Source organism: Plectropomus leopardus, chromosome 19, assembly GCF_026936395.1.
Source record: "Plectropomus leopardus strain MGB_pleo_1.0 chromosome 19, ASM2693639v1, whole genome shotgun sequence".
In the NCBI taxonomy this organism is placed as follows: Eukaryota; Metazoa; Chordata; class Actinopteri; order Perciformes; family Serranidae; genus Plectropomus; species Plectropomus leopardus.
In genome coordinates, this window is record NC_142194.1 from 30,219,627 (window position 1) to 30,240,227 (window position 20,601).

The 20,601-nt window shown below is 39.8% G+C and overlaps 1 protein-coding gene and 1 long non-coding RNA gene across 9 annotated transcripts in view; both read left to right on the forward strand.

Moving 5' to 3' along the window:
- Positions 1–20,601, forward strand: part of rbfox3a (RNA binding fox-1 homolog 3a) — a 939,385-nt gene that overhangs the window by 626,185 nt on the left and 292,599 nt on the right. The gene's annotated exons all lie outside the window — the stretch shown is intronic.
- On the forward strand, positions 12,379–19,135 carry LOC121958430 (uncharacterized). Of its 2 annotated transcripts, none has more exons than XR_015775046.1 (4): positions 12,379–14,105; positions 14,733–14,825; positions 18,267–18,472; positions 18,592–19,135. It is a non-coding gene; the product is annotated as an uncharacterized LOC121958430 (long non-coding RNA). The 2 variants fall into 2 exon arrangements; XR_006106850.2 differs by having other exon boundaries at positions 12,398–14,105; positions 18,382–18,472.

Consider the following 20,601-nt stretch of genomic DNA (forward strand, 5'->3'; position numbering starts at 1 on the left):
GAATCTCCAACACAAAATCAAAACAAGCAGATTAATGAAATGTTGCAGAGAGATATGTGGTGCTGATAAAAGTGATTAATTGCCTTTTTTAAAGCGTGGCAACATCACATGACAGTTTGTCAAAATAAACCCAAACTGGTAATAACATTTCAGCAACTGAAGCTTCTTTTATCATCAGGTCAGTTTACATTTTAGGTGAGATGTTTATTACCATGTCATTTTATTAAAAGGTGATGGTACAGTCTTTATGACATAAAAATAATGGGGGGGGGGCTGCGGTTCAGAGGTCGAGTGGGACATCCTTTAATCGGAAGGTGATCGGTTCGATTCCCGGCTCCAGCTTGGGCAGGATACTGAACCCAAAATTGCTCCCGATGCCATGTCATTGGAGTGTGCATGCATATGAATGGTTACTACCTAGTAGGTGGCAACTTGTACGGTAGCCTCTGCCACCACTGTGTGAATGGGTGAATGTGACATGTCCTGTGAAAGCACTTTGAGTGGTCGAAAAGCGCTATACAAGTACAGTCCATGTACCATTTAAGTATGCAACATTGCAGTCTTCAGCGGTCTGTACTGGATTTTATTCATTCAGACCGGTGAGTAAAGAACAACAATGGCCCTGCCATATTTTCATATCTAGTCCACAAAGGTGAGCAAAGAGTTTTAAGTTTTACAGGCACTTCTACAGGCTGCATCACGTTTCCTTGTTTATTAAAATGATTTTATTTGTGCAAAAAATAATAATGATAGAATATAATCCAAAAAGCTTAACTTTAATATTGTTCTTTGTATTTGATTGTTTGGTGCTGTTGCCTGTGGGTTATTCCAACCAGTTCCTGTTCCCAGCTAATCAAATTGTGAAGCTTTGCTAAGGCCCCTCTGTGTCTGAGAGTGATGCACAGGGCACCCTTTAGTGTATCTATGTGACATTGTAACATGTTATTAATGTTGTGAAAACACTGCAGCTAGGTATAGGCAAAACAATGCATGGTTAGAAAAAAGATCAGTGTGTGATGACTGTACATAAATTACGTAACATTACATTAAATAAAAAAAAACAAAGACACCCCGTGCACAGTCTTGTTTCTCTCTTGGGAACCAGCTGGTGCAGGGTAACCCATGTAAATCAAAGAATTAAAGTTCCAGCGCACACCAGTTAGCTCAGGTTGACACTAATGTTCTAAACAGTTTACATTAAAAACAAAGTATAGTAGCAAAATACACCTTTTGCATATCGCATCATCAGATTTGCTCTGTGCTTAATTTGCAATCAGCTTCCTCTAAATAATCACGTGCTGAATTTATTCTGTTTATATGGCAACCTTATTGAAATGTTTGTTGTACTTTTACATCAATTGTGTCTCTCCTATGAAATATAATATCTAAATTGAAATTCATTTTACACAAATTTATTGTTGATACTACTTTTATTTGTCAATATTTGTAGTGCACTTGTCTCATCCTCTGCTAATCAGGACATGGTTATTTAGAAGGAACAGCTGATGGCCGTTTCAGAATGGAGTAAATCTGATGAAGCGTTATGCCAAACTTGTAGTTTGCTCCTACTTTTGTTTTTAAACTTTAAGCTGTTAATAAAAAAGTGTCAACCTAAGTATCCTGGTGTGTTACATTTAAAAAAAAACAAAGCTGACTTTTGGTTTCTCACTTGGTGTGACTGTGGTCTTCTGGGTGAAAGTCCAGTTACTTTGACCCATCCACCTCCCCTCCTGGACGTCATTTACTCTGGCCTTCAAGTATTGCCACAGATGGGTTTTTACACAGGAGGTTTTTGAAAGCCTCGTGTGTCTCATGAAGATGCTTAAAGGTGCCTCTAGCATCAAAATCACATGCTGAGGGCCCTGGAAAAAATCGTCTAGTTTAGACTCCAAACACTACAAGTAATAATATAATACTATAGAATGCTTTTATCACTTTTACATAAAAGGAGACCTGACCCCTGCTTCACACATAAGATCAACATGCAGTAAAGTCATGACCAAGAGGTTTTTTTTCTATATACATTTTCACATTACAGACAGCCTTTGTATTTTTATTTATTTATTTATTTTTGCTGTCCTGGATTGTAAGCATCTGCTGGACTTTGTGAGAATGGGGAACTCTGACCTTGTACATAAATCTAATAATTTTACAGAATGTAATAATACAATATCCTGAAATGAGAAGTCAATCAGAAAGTGTGTACAACTCAAAGTGGGAATTGTTCACATCACGTATCCACATTTTTTAAACTCCAGTTTGCCTCCACACCAAATATAGTTTCTTGTAAGGTAAAAACACTGTCAAGAGTTTTTTGTTTTTTTTTCATTCCTTAATAAATCCTAAAGTCAGCATAGAAAGTGATACACACATCATTTTGAAGTATACATCCACCATGTCTGGCTCGAGGCATGCTTGAGCTCTAGCCCATTTTCAGGGTTAAACATCATGTGGATTAGCAGCTCCATCACACTGTGTGAGCATATGTGTGAGTGCAAGTGTGTGCTGCCACAGTGCCTGTCATGGGATTTGGGCCTAGGGAGGAGTTTCAGGAGATTCAGCTAAAAGTGTGTACAAGAGGCTTTTTATTAATGTACAGTGTTTTGCTGGAAAGAAAGCAATACGGTATGTACTGACCTTCGCCTGATGAACCCCGCTGTACCCTAGACCTACAGGAACTTTCTAGCATGTTCTCCTTGACTGTGTGGAGTACAGGGATGCCCATCAAGTCAAGTGTGTGTTTTCAAGCTATCACTGCTCTGTTTTGACTGCTGAAGTGGGCAGGTGTGTATTGTTTAACAGCAAACCTTAAGACTTCAGCATATCGATTAAGTACTAGCTTTGCATTGTGATTCAATACAACCCATAGAGTTTAAGAACTTAAAACTCAACACAATGCATTATGGGGAGTAACTTGGAATGGAAATTCTCTTCCCCTCAGGCTCAGTTTACCCAATTTAATGTGACACTCCTGGGTTCAGTGTGCAGTAATTGCTTTAAGAGTTCTAATTGTAAGCAAGCAACCATCACAGGGTGAAGCTGCCAAAACGTTCAGATTACATTGCTTTAAAGATGCAAAAACGTGTTATTCGAGCAGCCAGCCTCCTCCCTCCTGATCCACCCACGCCACGCTGCCTTTAACTGGCTGTTGGCAAAAGAACATCTGCCTTACGACAAATGGTGTTATTTTGCTGCAGTTTAGTGTCACATTTTCCCACATTGATGTGCTACTGTTGATGGGGTTTGAATTTCCATAAATTATGAAGTAGGAAGGTTTTATTAATAACAAATGAATAAGGGAAAGTACTGAAATGAGGAAAGAAAGGAGTGAAAGACCAGAGTTGGAGTAACGATGCCACGCTGACCTCAGTCGAGCTCTGTCTCCTCCTCTGTCAAGCTGTTCATTGGTCCTCCTACTTTCTGTCTCTTTTAAGCATCTTTTCCTCTTGTCTCTCTCTCTCTCTCTCTGCCTCTCTCAGTTAGGTGTGGTGTACGGTACTTAATGATGGGGAGTCTGTTACTGGTGGCTGTCTGCAGATATGAAGCAAGCAGGGGGCTTTGATACCGAGTCAGCAGTCAGTGCAGTTGACATTAGCTATTCCTCTTTATCACTGCTGCTTTCTATTTCTCTGAGACACAAATATACTGTAAATAAGCACACGAAACACAAACATGCACACACACACACACACACACACACACACACACACACACACACGGTATTTACATGCACATATACATACATGCACAAAAAAATCGCTGGGATGTTGATGCATGGATATTGTATGCTCATGCACACATGCAATTGAAGATTCGTGATACATGAACACCAATGTACACATGTTTACCTGCACAATTTATCATAGATGATAACTGAAAATGTATCCATTGTTAAAACTCTGACGACGACATTATGAGCTAGTTGTGCTGCAGTGTTTCTGCATGCAAACAGACACACGCACACACACAGTGCTGAGGTTGCAGTGATCTCCTTGATGCCAGTCTCTCAACAGTAACAGTGTTAACAGTATCAGAGACTCTTATCGAGAACAAAGACCTCCGGTGTGAGGGATCTAAGAACAATAAAAGGGGCTGGAAGGGAGGAAACAAAACAACTGGCCAGAACTAATGAACAGTTACAGCAAAGGTGGGAATAAGAGGGAGAAAAAGGGGAAAGAATTGTAAGAGAAAGAGAGAGCTGCTCGAGGTGCGGGTCAGGATTCGGGTGCTTACCGGAGACAAAGAAAGCGCAGAAAGGGCCAGATGATGACCAGTGTGTTTCTCTTCCTCCCATTTGTGCCCACCGGGTCATTAGTGTTAATTATTCATGCTTTACATGGAAGGCTGGAGATGGAGGGATGGTTACTTTTGAAGAGGGAACAGGGAAAGAAAGGAGCAACAGTGAAGTTCTGCGGCTGCGGCTGCTGCTTCCACCCTACTTTCTGCTCCCCTCAGTGCGTCTGTAAGCTGATAAATAATTGAGTGTGCTGAGCAGGGGACTGCATGGTTAAGAGGAGGAGAGAGAGGGGGGCTTGCTGGACGCTAGACAGTGAAATGAGGACCTGCTCCAGAATAGAGATTGCATCCTTTAAACTCCTCTTCTGCTTGTCTCCGTTTTGATCCTCCTCAGTTGCTCTATCTGCAGCTCTAATGCTCTGATCTAAGGGCGTTTGGGATAAAGCCTTGCTCAATCCTGCTGTTGTATACTTGACTTGTGCTGGGTTAAGAGTGAGATTTTCTCCAATATAGCTATCTCACCAGCCACTCCCTTTTTAGATAGAAACATGGCACAGATTTTTTAATATGTAATCTGAAACACTTATCATATTCCTTATTTTAGAGTCAGACTATGAGGGTTGGGTCAGTGTGGAATTTTTTTCAAACCTGTTTGATATTATGCCAAACAGCGGACAGGACCAGTTTACCAAATTTTACCAGGTGACCCATTTGACTCAGCAGTGGATCCTGAGTTGAACGTAACCTCGGTGAAGTGAGGTGTCTGCACAGAGTCCGAATGATCCTGAAAGACAGCAGCCACCCCAGCCTGTTCATCCTGCTGCCGTCTGAAGATACAAAAGTACCTGCTGCCGAACCACCAGACTATAGAGCAGCTTCTTTCCCCAGGCTGTGAGACTCCTCAACTCCTCCTTTGACACCAAAAAGATGTAGCAGGATTTAGGAGCAACTTTAATTTCATTTGTTCTTAAACCACGTTTAAGAAAAATTACAATAAATCTACCTTGTACCTTGTACATACTACCCAACTGAAAGCCAGTGTCTAACTATCACATAGCATCGTGTAACATCAAACCACGTAGCCATAAGCTACGCACTGGAGATCAGACCAGAGACATAAATACCTAAAAGATGGGTAAGTAACCTACTTGCTATCTTCCTGTATGTGCAATATCACTTTTTAAAGCAGAAAATACACATTTATATTGTAATGTTTACTGGAAATTACATACAACATACATACATCATACAATCAACATACATTACCAACAGCAAGTAACGTTAGCCTAGCTTTTTTTTAGCAATGGTTATTTACCTCAGCAGAAGGTTTCAGCTTTCCAGTGAAACTTTAGGAATCAGCTGGTTCTGTATGACACTACATGCTCCATTAGTAAGTTTACAAACATGATATTATACTAATCAAATATCACAATGTCATGCTGTTTATTACTAATGCAGTTTGAGTTGAATTTGGCACTGTTACTTGGTCTACTTTTAAAATTGCCAGAACATGACATAATGACAAATATAGGTTTGTGTAACTCAAACCACTTTAAGCTCGTACACCAACTCTATTGACCACACTGCTGGTTCAGAAATGATCTACAATAAAAAAGAACAAAAAGGCCTTATTGACTGGTAAAATGGTATATCAGTGTGTGCAAAGGGGAGGAGGGATTGTGGCAGCTGGGAGATGATGCTACACAGCCACAGTGTGCCACATCTTCCATAAGCTCTCTTGATAAACTCCTGTTCTGACGCCTGACATTTCTGTGTAGGGGCCTACACACTCCATTTAGCTCAGTGACAAGCTAGCAGGCATGAAGTGCGGTTGTCCCTAGCACTACTGTTAGACAAGCTGCAGTGTCTGTGTGAATCTCTGCTCCTCTCCATATTAATTTCAGAGGCCATGTGGCGGTGAGGCACTGGCAATCAGCTGTGTAATCCATGTAATTCTCCACTGCGAGAACAGTGTCAAAGTGTTAAATGGACAAAGTGCCACCAGTGTCCACTCAGTAATGCTTTAATTGATCCATGTTTGTGGCCTCTTATTAAAGTTATACCCAAAAGCAGTGTGTAGTGATGACTGAGGCTCCAGTAAACTGCTGCTGCTTCAAATTTAGTGAGAAATACTTTTTTAATTGTAGAATTTAAGCATTCTCACTCTGGGATTAATGAAAAATGTGTACACTAAAAAGCCATGCAGGGTTTATGTTGTATAAAGATATGGGTTTTTTTTGGCTTTTGCCTTTGTTAGAGATAGGATAGCTGTAGCATGAAAAAGGGAGAGAGAGGTGATTACATGCAGCAAAGGGCCAAGGCCAGAATCAAACCCACAGCCACTGTGGCGAGGACACAGCCTCTGTACATGGGGCTCCAGCTCTAGCAAACTTAGCTACTGGGCACCCCACCATACTCATACTTAAGATGAGAGTTCACATTTTTGGAGTTAATAAACGCTGATATACTTTGTGACAATCTACAAATCCATCTGCAAAAATACCTTTTTATTTTTCTAATTCATTACTTTTGTGTGACTAATTTCCTATCTTTCCAGCAGATTTCAAAGAAATACGTGAAAGGACCTTTTACTTTACATGTGGCCACCATGTTAATCTCTACAGATATCTGCACATGTATGTAGAATCTGTAGCCAGTGTGGTCTAATTTCCATTTGTAGTCTGAGTAGTAATGACCAATCATGTCAACAGTAAATAGTCCAAGTAGAGAGCAGAACAAATTGGCCTAAATGCAATCTAAGAACACAGCTATGTCTGACGATGAGTTAAAATGTTTTAAAATGTATCAGCATTCATATGCAGATGTCTGTTAAAAGAGATATGACTGATGCAGAAGGGAAGTCTTTGTTCTGATGAACCAGGCACCACAGGGGTTGTATTTGGAATGTATTATATTATATATATGTATATGCATGAATATAAGAGAGAAAGTCAGTCAGATCTGGATTTGTTCAAGCACACTACAGCTGACAATGTTATCATGTTATGAAACTTTGTGGCATGCTATGCCATTTTTCTGTGGAGCTAGAAATGATTAATTCATTGGACTGACAACTGTGTTTGAACCAGTGGCTCCTTGACTGATGACGCAAATCATGAATGTTCATCGGGCAACCCTAGTTTGGAGTAAGGGTTGGATCAAGGAACAGATGTGAAGGGTCATTAAGAAATCACATCAGACCAATAATTCAGAATATGCTGTTGCATGAACATAGGCTATATAACTGTAGCTTTGTAAAATGGACTAAAAAAATTAGCAACTCACCATATATAGTGTTAATATTTACAGTATGAACAATAAGACATTATAATTTTCTGCCTTCTTCCTTTTCTACTAATCTATGTGAAATAATGTTATTAGTTTACTATTTTAGAATAAAGTACGAATATTTATTACTATTAATTACTATTATTAGTCTAATTTCAGTAGAGTTAGGGTATTTCAGTGATAAAAATCCAAACTTCTGGTGTTGGTCAAACCCTCTGGAGACCTCTCTAGCCCTCGTTTGCCTGAGATGCTTGTAATCCTTTGAGTCCTGCCATATCACAGAACAGCAGTTTTTACTGGCTGCTAGGCTCTTTGCAGCCCGTTCTTCTATTCACTGTGTGGTGTAATCTCCATGCCGATAAGGAGATTAAACAGGTGAGCAGGAGAGGGGATTTCTAGGATTTCTCCTGTGAGTACAAAAGGATATTGGTGGGAGGGAGGGATGTTACCCTAGGCTTTGGCTGTGTTCGAAATCACCCCCTATCACGGATGTAGTGCACTATATAGTGTGTTCGCCATTTTGTAGTGTTGTTCGAATTCTCCGCGATTAATTTCATCCACTATGTAGTAGAAGAGAAAACACCCACAATGCACCGCAAAATTGAGTGAACAAGCAATGTACACTACTTTGTGCTCCGTATCCCACAATGCAATGCGGTCGTGTTTTGGAAGAGGAGAAGAAGGAGACGATGGCCGCCGCACCAACCGCCGCTTTTGTATATAAATTTAAGTAACATTACAATATACACATTTGATGCGTGTAATACTTTAGTGGCGTGGTTTTATGCCTTTTAATGGTTGCGAATTGTCATAACGAGCAGATTTGTTGGTGGAGAAGCATCCGGTTTGTTATTTGTATCTGCGAGCTAACGCTAACGCTAACGCTAAGGCTAATGCTAGGGCTTGCCGGTAGTTGCAGCTCTAGCTAGGAGCAGACACCAGCACACCCGCTCACATCTGATCATAGCGTTTTGTTCTCTTTTCCCAATTGGCGGTGTGTTAGAAAAATAAATGCTTTTCTGTGTCTTGTTCCAAGGGACTGATGAAGATGTTGAGAAGCTTATTAAGCTTCGTGTTAAGCACAACCAGCTGTTCTCCGGCCGAAGAAATGTGGCTCTGCATGGATGGGATATATTCTAGTGGTGCATATTCATCAATAAAAGAAATTTCAGAATTCATATTTGTCATTCCTGATTGAACATTACATTTGTATTTTTTAGTATGATGGTATTTATAGTTGAATAACCATGGCGCATCTGCTGACGCCACCACGTTCAGGAAATTGCCGTGTAGTGTCCGAATTCTCCTCCCGTCGTCGTTCCCTACATCTTGTATATGATGTAGTTCACTACATCATATACACGATGTAATGGATAGGGAGTGAGTGAATGAGTGGATGATTTCGAACACAGCCTTTAACACTGCAGAGGGAGAAAGAGGAGCAAGACCAGGATGGTAGCAGAGAGATGGTAGCTGAAAGGTGTCTATGTGTGTGAGAGAGTGAAAGAAAGAAAGAATCAAAGAAAGAAAGGAGGAAAATAGGACAGAAATAAAGAAAGAAAACAGGAGAGCTGGGTGTTATCACCTGGAGCCATCATTAGCATTGTTTACAGAGGGGCCACCAGGGAAAGGTCAGCGCACTGTCATTCTCTTATCTCCTTGCTCACAGTATGCTATCAATGCAGCAACAACACTGAGTATTACGTATCTCTGACCCCAGATCAGCATTTAACTGCAGACCGGTACTTACTTTATAAAGTGTGGGCAGAGAGCCAGCTGAATGGGGGGGATTGAGGGTTTGTGGTTGTTGGTTGAAATCCAGGACCAAATAGGATGGGGTGAGAAAAGTGAATGAATACTCTTTATGTGAGTGTAACTCGACACAATCTATTCTTTGCTCAAGAGCCAATAATCTTTAGAATAATGTTGGATATTCTGCACTGCAAGGATTATGTCTAATGCGAATATTCAGTTCCAAATATGGAAGCAGAATGTCCCCTGTATAATGAAGTGCATATAACAGTGTGGATTTCAGGGCTGTGAATGAGGTGCATCAAACTTTAGTTGGTGATGAAATTTGCATTTCATTGTAGTCCAAAAGTTCATCTTTGTATCTTTGTAACTATAACTGTGTTCTTCCTCTAAATTTAAACATGCTATAGCTGCCTTGCACAGATACTGTCCAAATAAATTATTATAAATATGATGGCATTGAACACTGTAAAAAACATGGGGATGGATTAGGGCAGAATTCTTCAAACTTCCACTTGGTTCCACTTAATGAAGACCTGATTCAGGATATTCGTTTGAGCTCAACCAGATCTTACAGAAATACATCAGTTTACCATAACCTCTCAATGCCATTTTATGTGATGTTGGAATGTAATGTTCAAGAATTGTGTGCTGGAACCACAGAAACACTGCCAATAAAATGTCAATTAGGATCCTTTGAACCAAATTCTCACAATGTCACACAATTAGTTTAAGTAGTTTTGGTGCATAAATGCAACAATGCCATTTAACACATTATGTGCCACTAGGCATTGCGGCGTTTAGAGGTCGTGGTCATTTCAAATACTTCTGTAAGGTCCGTCTGGTTGAGCTAGATCCAAATTTAACTGCTTAGATCTCTCTCAGCTATAATTACACCCAAGCACAGATTAACCACCAGGCCGAATGGGCCAGTACCCGGGGGCCTCCGACCTCTAGGGGCCTCCAAACCCCACCAATTGCAGCATCCAGCCTTTGCTTCTTCTTAAAAAAAAATCAGATAAATACTTAAATTTATGCTAGTATCTGTGATGGAATATGAATAAATTCACACATCAAAAGTTTTATGATTACTTTGTTGCTGTGCCTGTGATGATGCGGTGAGTCATGTGAGCGTGAGAATTGGAAAGTACCAAGACATGAACGTATTCATTAATTTAGACAATGGATTTTGAAACAAATGGTGAACCAGTGGAGCAGCAAAAGGGAAGGCAAAGAGAGAAAAGGACAACAGGGAGCTTAAAATATGGAAAAATATTTCCTCAATTTCAGCTTTTTTTCCACACTTGCCTCTCTGGAAAAGAACCAGAATGTGACGTCGAGGAGGACGTATTTTTTAAGCCTGATACTAATGTGGAGGACCAGCCAGACACCGATGCAGATGGCGGAGACCCGTTTGCAGGTAGGCAAGGAGTTTAACAACCCCGCAATTTATACTCCTTATCTATTTTAGTCTTGATAGTTTAATTTACTATTTAAACCATCATTGCGCCCCCTGAAAAGTCACGTTTCATATAGAATAGGTTTTATTGAGTAAACTATAGTTATTAGTTATTTATCTGTTTCAGTCTCTGCTGCCTCTCTGTCAATTCTCCTCCACTCAGGTGGGGCTTCACCCCAACTTGCACGCGCATAGCTCATATGTTTAGTTACACTCAGTCGGTGGAGGCGCACTGTCTGTGGCTCACAGTTCTTACCACTGTGTGTCCTGTTTTTCCTTTCAACGTCACAGCATCTGAACAGTGCAATGTTCAGTGGTGGAAAGTGACTTTGTTTTAGTCTCAGTTTTAGGAAGGAGTCCTTTTAAATACAACGATGCATTGCTCCGTATCTCATCTAGCTGCTCTCCTTTTCATCAGGGGCAGATTTAGTGATTTGGGGGACTGGTGCCCCAGCCCAACTGCTTTGCATTGATTTCACCCATTCTCTAAGTGGGAATGATGGTGGGCTGTTAGCAGCTGTAGAACAAGTTATGCTGTTCTCTACATCCTTAATGTTACTAATATAGACTAGTGCAGGTGATGAAGAGTTGAAGGAAATTTGTTTTAAATTACATTTAAACACAGGACACACCACAGCTTTGATCCAACTTGGCAGTCAGAGAGGAAATACTCTTCCTGGCTCTACAAGACTGAACTTGGTAAATTTATTATTTAATTAATTAATTGATTAATTGCTGCAAATACGTAAATCCTGTTTGACAGATACAAGTGTTGTCTTTCAGCTTGTGATCACACGCTGCGAGTTCTGTATAAACTACAGGTGATTCCAACAGATTGTAACCCATGCAAAAACCTGTAATAGTAACATCACAGTACAGTGTGTGTGTGTGAGTGTGTGTGTGTGTGTGTCGTGAAAGGATGGGGGGGGGTCAATCCAGTATGTTTTTAACATGCTTTCCTTTTAAGATGCACTTCTCTTCTTTTCAACTGCATCTGATTTTAAATTGGTGAAGGGCTTTTCTATTGTGTCTGGCTTCTTTACATTTTGGATCAAGTTTATTTTAGACCAGGTGTGACCATACAGCCCAGAATGGGTAAATGTACATAGGTGATCATGTCGTCTTAGAGTGATACAGTAATTTATGAGATTGAAGCTCTGTTTTTGATGTTTTGTTTTTTATTAATTGCTACTGACCAACTCACAGTCTTAACAATAGCTTCAGGGTAAAAAAAAACAAACAAAAAAACAAACACACTCTCTTAACTGATTAGTTTTAAGCCACTTAAAAAAGGTTCCACTTAGAGAAAAAACCCTATATCAGTTTAAGTATACACTCAGTGTTGCCAACTTGGCGACTTTGTTGCTATATCTAGCAACTTTCCAAAAACCCCTTGGCGACTTAATTTGTCAAAAGCGACCAGCGACAAATCTAGCAACTTTTTTCTGGTCATTTGGGGAATGATTGTGTTGACAAAGCAAATCTAGCAACTTGTATTGACAAAGCTTCAGCAAAAAGCATCTAACACATCCCGCGCTGCGGTTCACATTATAACCAAGCTCACAGGAGCCAAGTACAGAGAGGACAGCTGCCTTCTCCTTGTTACCACTCATGTGGCCAGTCTGACCAGCAGACCCGCAGTCCTGCAGCAGACTTCGTGACCGCTCTGCATATTATGCAGATTAGTTGATGACATCATCTAGTGACTTCTAGTGACTTTTGGGAGAGCCAATAGCGACTTCCCTGACAGAGGAGTTGGCAACACTGTATTCAGACAGCCCTTACCAACAGGGATTTGAAGCCATGATATTAAAACCACCAGACTCCAAAAAGTACAGTTGCTGCTCTACCACATGGATCTATTATAAATCTGGATAAAGGTGTGGAGACGGGGCCTCGTTCATTCCTATGAGAGCTGCTAACTGGTCCATAGAGCATCCGAAGTGATTAACGACAGCCGAACACGGCCGATTGCGACTGAGTGTACCCGAGCACTTACTCTGACTCACAGCGGTGCTGTCGGTTTTAATATTTAGTTGATAATCAGATAATGGTATATCTATCTCTGTATACACACACACACACGCATAAATCAAATCAAAACAGAATCAAAATTTGTTGGGCCCACAAGAAATGTATTAAACGGTGGTGCCTTGTAATATTGCCCCGTGCATTATTACACAGTTCAACTTTAAGTAAATACTATGTTCAGTACCGGTTAATAACTGTCACTAGTCCTCCGTGCTGCTCACTGATATGGACCGTAGACTGTATATACGGTCTCTGACACAGACACGGTAAGACGTCCATATGTTTTACAACCAACAGCATATGGATGTGTTGTAAGATGGTAAAAATGATGAATTATGATTCAAAAATATCCATTACTACGGCCGGCAAGAAGCCTGTGTTGTGTCAGGGACTCCAAGAGTTACATGCGCGTGCACAAGGTGGAGTCCAGCGGGTCGGATGCACGTTCATTTTATGTCTGGAGAAATATCTCTATATTCGGAAAATGGCGCATTTTACGTCTTTAGGACTTAATATTTTTAACAATGATTAGTAAAAAATGCGCTCTGAAAAGTCAACATGTCTCAAAAAAAACGATCCAGTGATTTAAGGAAATTTGTAAATTTAGCTTCAGAGAGTGGCGCACTTCCTGGGGGCTTGCTCTGCCACTGCCTCGATCAGCTGTTATATAAGTCAAACTGGAGGAAGTAATAGTAATTTTAAGGTCGCTAAAATATGTTTTGCTGTAGCTGCTTATCTGCTGGTAGAGTTTGTTTATCAATGATGTTAACGGAGACATATTATGCTTCTCCTGCTTTTTCAATCTTTTAATTGTGTTACAATGTTGGATGGCCATGTTAAAGAATGCCAAAGTGTTACATACTGAGATAAGCATATGTGGGAGAAAGTCCTGGGGGCAGTTTTGGCTGCCTTCCAACGCCAGCCTTTTGTTTTGCTTTTTCTGAGCAGGACTCAGTCTCTCTAACACTAAGAATGATGTCTATAAAATAGGCACTCTGCTCCATGCTCAGGCTGCTCCCTCTCCTCCCCTCCTCCCTCTGCGCAACTGTTCTCCCCCTCCCTTTCCACCGGTCTGCCTGAGTGCGTCTCAGCTAAGAGGAGTTTCTGGAAAGTTAACTTTGTTCAGCGTCCCCATGGAGGCAAGCACTTGACAGAAATGGATGTGCTTTGTTTTCCAGCCAGCAAAAGCCAAATACGGCCATGTATGTTTGTTCATGCTATACTTAACAGAGGACTGTTTACTAAACAAGTCAAAGTAGGAAGCTGGCTATGTGGCTAAGCTAATGCTGACGGACTGTACCGTTCTGTCAATACAGTGGAGGACTCTGAAGCACAATCGGTAAGTAACATCATATCAGTGTTTTGCCTGAGTTTGTTTTGTGTCGACAGTGTGAAAAGGGGACGTGAATACAGTGCTAATTAACGTAGTAACCAGATAATACAGATGTGGATTGACTTCCGCATTATTTTATAGACATGCAACGTGCATTAAGATATGTATTGAGCTGTTTTTTCACCAATGTCTCCTAAAAAAATGTAGCATTGTTTTCTCAGCTGCTGACCTTATGTGATCATTCCTCAGACTTACATTGCCTACATACATATTACACGTTATTCAGTGATAAATCTGTGCTATTTCTGTGCCAACTTTCAAACAGAAAACATGAAGCACAGTGAGAAAGGAAAGGTAAAGAGTAATACTTGTAATATTCCAGTGTTATCATTAATATTTCAGGTAGGAAACTGATAATTTAAAACAAGATTAGCTTTTACTTTTCTTGAAAAATCCTGCTAAAATACACTGCAAGTAAATAGAAACAGAAACATAACATATATATGTGGTTTGGCTCTTTTTTTTTTATCAAAAAAACATTTTCACATGGACCAAAGTGTTTTTTAAAGCATACACACTATCATGTTTCCCATCAAAAATTATTGTTTTAATTGTGTGTTTTTCCAATTACAGTACATCACAACATATGCCTTCCACTGCAAAGCTTCCCAAAAAACAAGAAGAGACAATGCACTGCAAATCCTGTGGAAAATTAGCCAACATTCAGTAAGTAATAAACAAAGCTTTTATTATAAATATTCAAGTATAAAAAAAACAACAAAAAAAACCCAACTGTTATTATTTGTTTTTAAAAATTGCACTTCTGTCATTCAACATTGTAGTCTTATTCTAATACAAACCCCAATTCCAAGTTGGGACATTGTGTAAAACATAAATAAAAATAGAATACGATGATTTGCAAATCCTTCTCAACCTATATTCAATTGAATACACTACAAAGACAAGATATTTAATGTTCAAACTGAGAAACATTTTTTTTGCAAATATTCACTCATTTTGAATTTGATGCCTGCAACACATTCCAAAAAAGCTGGGATAGGGGTATGTTTACCACTGTGTTACATCACCTTGCCTTTTAACAGCACTCAATAAGCATTAGGGAACTGAGGACACTAATTGTTGAACCTTTGCAGGCTGAATTATTTCCCATTCTTGCTTGATGAATGACTGCAGTTGCTCAACAGTCTGGGGTCTCCATTGTCGTATTTTATGCGTCATAATGCGCCATGCATTTTCAGTGGAAGACAGGTCTGGACTGCAGGCATGCCAGTCTAGTACCTGCACTCTTTCACGACGAAGCCACGCTGTTGTAACACATGCAGAATCTGGCTTGGCATTGTCTTGCTGAAATAAGCAGGGATGTCCCTGAAAAAGACGTTGCTTGGATGGCAGCATATGTTGCTCCAAAACCTTTATGTACCTTTCAACCTTAATGGTGCCTTCACAGATGTGGAACTATCTTGGGCACTAACACACCCCCATACCATCACAGATGCTGGCTCTTGAACTTTGCGCCGATAACATACTGGATTGTCCTTTTCCTCTTTGGCCCGGAGGACATGACGTCCATGATTTCCAAAGACAATTTGAAATGTGGACTCGTCAGACCACAGCACACTTTTCTACTTTGCGTCAGTCCATTTCAGATGAGCTCGGCCCCAGAGAAGCTTATATGGCTTTTGCTTTGCATGGTAGAGATTTAAATTGCACTTGTAGATGTTGCGATGAACTGTGTTAACTGACAATGGTTTTTCCAAAGTGTTCCTGAGCCCATGTGGTACTATCCTTTACAGAATGATGTTGGTTTTTAATGCAGTGCTGCCTGAGGGATCGAAGGTCAATCTTTTGATGATATTATGGACTGTAGACTATTAAATTCCTAAATTCCTTGCAATTGTACATTGAGAAACGTTGTTCTTAAACTGATGGACTATTTGCTCACGCAGTTGTTCACAAAGTGGTGAACCTTGCCCCATGCTTACTTTCGGGGATGCTCCTTTTATACCCAATCATGACACTCACCTGTTTCTAATTAACCTGTTCACCTGTGGAATGTTCCAAACAGGTGTTTTTTGAGCATTCCTCAACTTTCCCAGTCATTTGTTGCTCCTGTCCCAGCTTTTTAAAAAATAAGTGAATATTTGCAAAAAAACAATAAAGTTTATTAGTTTGAACATCAAATATCTTGTCTTTGTAGTGCATTTAATTGAATATAGGCTGAAAAGGATTCGCAAATCATTAGGGCCCGAACACCGAATGGTGCAAGGACCCTCTTGAAACTGAAGGAATTATTATTATTATTATTATTATTATTAGGGCCCGAGCACCGAAAGGTGCAAGGACCCTCTTGAAACTGAAGGAATTCTTATTAGGGCCCCAGCACCGAATGGTGCGAGGACTCTCTTGAAACTGTAGGAATTCTTATTATTAGGGCCCAAGCACCGAACGGTATCTAATTTGCATGTTCTGCCACAAACCAGGAAGTAAACAGGAAGTGGTATGTAACTCTGCTGTAAATGGTCCAATATGACCCAAACTTCACGTGTTTGATAGGAGTCCTGCCCTGAACACATCTATATGACAATTTTATGCGATTATGAGTGCGCCACCTATTGGAAGAAGAAAGGCAAAGTTTTACAGTGAGATGTCCAGCTCCTAGCAGGTTGACTCGATTGATTAGCAGTGTCAGGTGGACAATTTCAATGTTTCGACATGACATCAAAAACTGTTGTAACTTTGCCCCAGATGGTCAGATCTTTACCAAATTTCACAGATTTGATAAGAGTCCAGGCCTGAAGACATCTGCAGTGCAATTTTGAATCTTACTCATAGCACCACATATTGGTAGCAGGGGGTTACTTTTTTTACTCTTTGATTTTTCCCCTGTAGCAGGTTAACTTAATTGACCTCACGCGATTGCCAAAGTTGCGCATTAATCGCCATAAAACTGGAAGCACTTTGTGAGGTGCAAAGCATACACCAAAACTCACCAAACGTGGCACACACATCAGACATCCTAAAATGTGATATCTGATGTAATTCTTTTTTCACTGATGTGAAAAAAAAATGGCTCTGTAGCACCCACTACAGATTTCAACGAAGCAGCCCCTGTGGAACATTTCACCTAGAGCTACAAAACTTGGGAGGCATGTGTCACAGCCCAAGACTTTGATTTTGGTGTGTTTTTGTCAATTTTCAGGGTTCACAATTTTCCTATCTTCTCCTACAGATTTCATCCGATTGACTAATCTAAACATCCTCTCAGAAGGCCCTGGACATCAAAAGTTATTACATTACATATAACATTTCCATGTCTCGCCATTAACCAGGAAGTAGTTTATAACTGAGGGTCATGGTCCAATATGCACCAAACTTCACGTTTGATGACTGTCTTGCCCTTAACACATCTACATGACAACTGTTACCATTACTTTCAGCGCCCCCTACTGGCAACAATAAATGTCATGGAAATTACATGCTTTCTTCTTTGATGGACTGCTCCTACAGATTTTATCCGATTGACTTCAAAACTGGTGACAAAACCTTTTAGACCTTAATGATGCCTCCCTCTGAAGTATAGGTTTATCATGAATGCTGTCGCCATGGAGACCCAGTGGTTGCCGGCAAAGAGGAAGTTATTGTAACTTCACCTTGCATCGACCGATTGGCCCCAGATTTCCAAGATGTGGTCAGGCTGCAGCCCTTATCACATCAACAAGTCACTGAACTATGATACTCACTGAGCCACCTACTGGCAAAATGAAGAACGCCTTGTACCACAACTATCTTGATTTTCATGAAATCTACATGTTTTGATCTACAAATGATGTAGACCAAGATGGCATAGATTTTGTGTGTCCAAAGGAAGTAATTCACCATGTGAAATATCTTACTCAAGGGTTCAGACTTTCTCTATACTCTTTCAGACTTTCACTGAAATGGATGATTGCGTTACTCAGAGTCCTGTCAGTAGCCTCGACTTGCGTTGGGGTTCGAGGGGCCGTTCATCGCTGCTTGCAGCTTTAATTGTATTCTGTTTTTATTTACCTTTTACACAACGTCCCAACTTCATTGGGATTGGTTTGTAAATAAACATTAAAACAGTAAAACAAAAAATAAAAGTCACAATGTAAACATATTTTTCAGAGTATGTCAGTGACTTGATGGGCCTGTATTTGAGGAGATGTTTGAGGAGCCCTGCAGATACACAGATGAGCTCAAACAAATCCCCATCTCAGAAAACTTCTGTGTCCAATTCCAGAAACTGTTGAAGGAAGAAGTCATTACAAGGCAAGACATCATATCTGGCATACAACACAAAAAGGGATGACGATCCTCACACGTCTTCCCAGGTATCTCTAACACCAGCTAATAAAGCTGCAGTATGCAAGATATCTGGAACATCTGAAAGAGAGAGAGGACATTGTCATTAGACGAAATAATTAGCGTCTTCCTTTTTTCTGTTCTACAGATTTTTCTGAATCCAGTGTGAAAAATCACAGATGAAGACAAGTATGACATGTGAACAGTGTTGTGGGTGTGCAGTAAAAGCAACATGTTAGAGCAGTACTTTACATTTAAGCAGTAATTGAGTAATTTAACTGTATAACAGATTTGTGGTAATATTACTGCAGTTGCTACATGTAGTTACTACACGCAGTTACTATGTGCAATAATGTGTTACCACCTGATAGAAAGTGTTGATATTTTCTCAGCATTTTTTATTCCTTTGGCATTTTTAATGCCTTGCTGGACTTCTGCAGTTTTTTGAGTGAAAGTAATGCAAAAGTAGTGTAATGCATTTCTCTGCACAGGAAGTAATATTGAAACAAAACTTCCCTTTAAAATGATAATTAATAGTAATATGTACTGCATTATATTTTGGAAGTTAGTTGCTCAACACTGCTTGTGAAAGTTCAAAAGAACACAGCTGTTAACCACATTTGTTTGTATTTTAATGTTCTTATCGATACAGTGTGCATTATATTGTCAATAAAATAATTTATTTTTCCTGATTGAGGTGATTTTCTTGTATCGACACTGGGGATCATGTGTTTGTACAGATAGAGGAGAAAGAAAATTATTAAATGTTGTAACACGGTTTTTATGACAAGAAAAAAAACTTACTCTTCTTCTGTTCTCACACATCCACGGTCTGCTCTATGTATGCTGTGGATGTTTTGTGGACATTCAGTTTGGTTTTAGGCCAGGATGGTAGGATTTGGCTTTTGGTTCTTCTTACAACCTAGTGTGGAAAAAAAGAAAAAAGAATTTTGAAATGAACAGATTTACTCAAGAATGAGCATAGATAATTTCTCACTATTTTGTGTAACAGGAGTGATAATTATACTGTTGGGAAAAAAACAAATACATGTTCTCTGATCTAACAGATATTAATGTCCTCTTAAAATGAATAGCATTTATAAGGGGTTTAGTGTGTTGAAAAAGAATTTCAGAATACTTTCTGGTATAGATATTAGCCTTCATTGATTCCCCAAAAATAACAATGCCAGCTTTGATAACTGGTATATTCCACAAAGACAGTGACAATATGTCTTTACAACAAACATTTTCAAGTAAAAAGTAATCTACTGTAGTTTATATAACAAAGTTGTTATGCTCAAGCGACAAAATTCCAAACTACTTTTTTTCTGTAAATGTAGCTTACACATTCTCACAAATCAGTCTACTTAAGCAGGTGTTCAGTGCACTCCAGCATGATAATCAACGGTGGTGCAGAAACACAGTTCATCGTTGTTTGTCAACAGCAGAGGAAACATTTTACACAACTTTACCTTCGGTATTTCTTTTTCACTTCACTCGGCATCTTAGCGTATTTTCCACACATACACCTAGTAACAAGGGAATGTATTAGAAACTAAGTAAAAGCGGAAAGCAAGTAAAAGAAAAAATCCACCATATGGTTCAACAGTAACTCTGATAACTGTTTACTCACCAGGCAAAGGCTGTTTTCATAAGTCTCTGTTGCTGCGGAGGTTCCTGCTACAATCTTTCATTATCCGGACCGGATTCAGGATCCAACATGTGAGACCGCGTCTCGAAGGTTACCATGTCCAAGTAACAACAACAAACTGTGGCTTCGAAATGGTGTACTGTTTTGCAATATGCTGAGCCAGGCATGGCTGGTTTCCGGTTTTTGAAAGCAAAAGCAAACGATAGTAAAACGGCTACTGCATAGCATCCATTTACAGTTTGAAATAGAGTAAACAAGTGATATATACAGAAAATAGTGATGAAGGCTTACCAGTGAGATGAATAACGTCTTTGTTACGATTTGAAGTGACCAGATGTACCGCCGTTACGTTTGCATTACAGCCAAGTTCCCCCAGTATCGATTTAGCTTTGCTTGGGACACACGCTATTATCCTCTTTATTCTGTCTCAATCACACGGGGTGCCCTTTTAAACTTGCTGATTGTATCTTGTTCATGTGAGCCAAGCCCATGCTAGTTTGGTTGGAT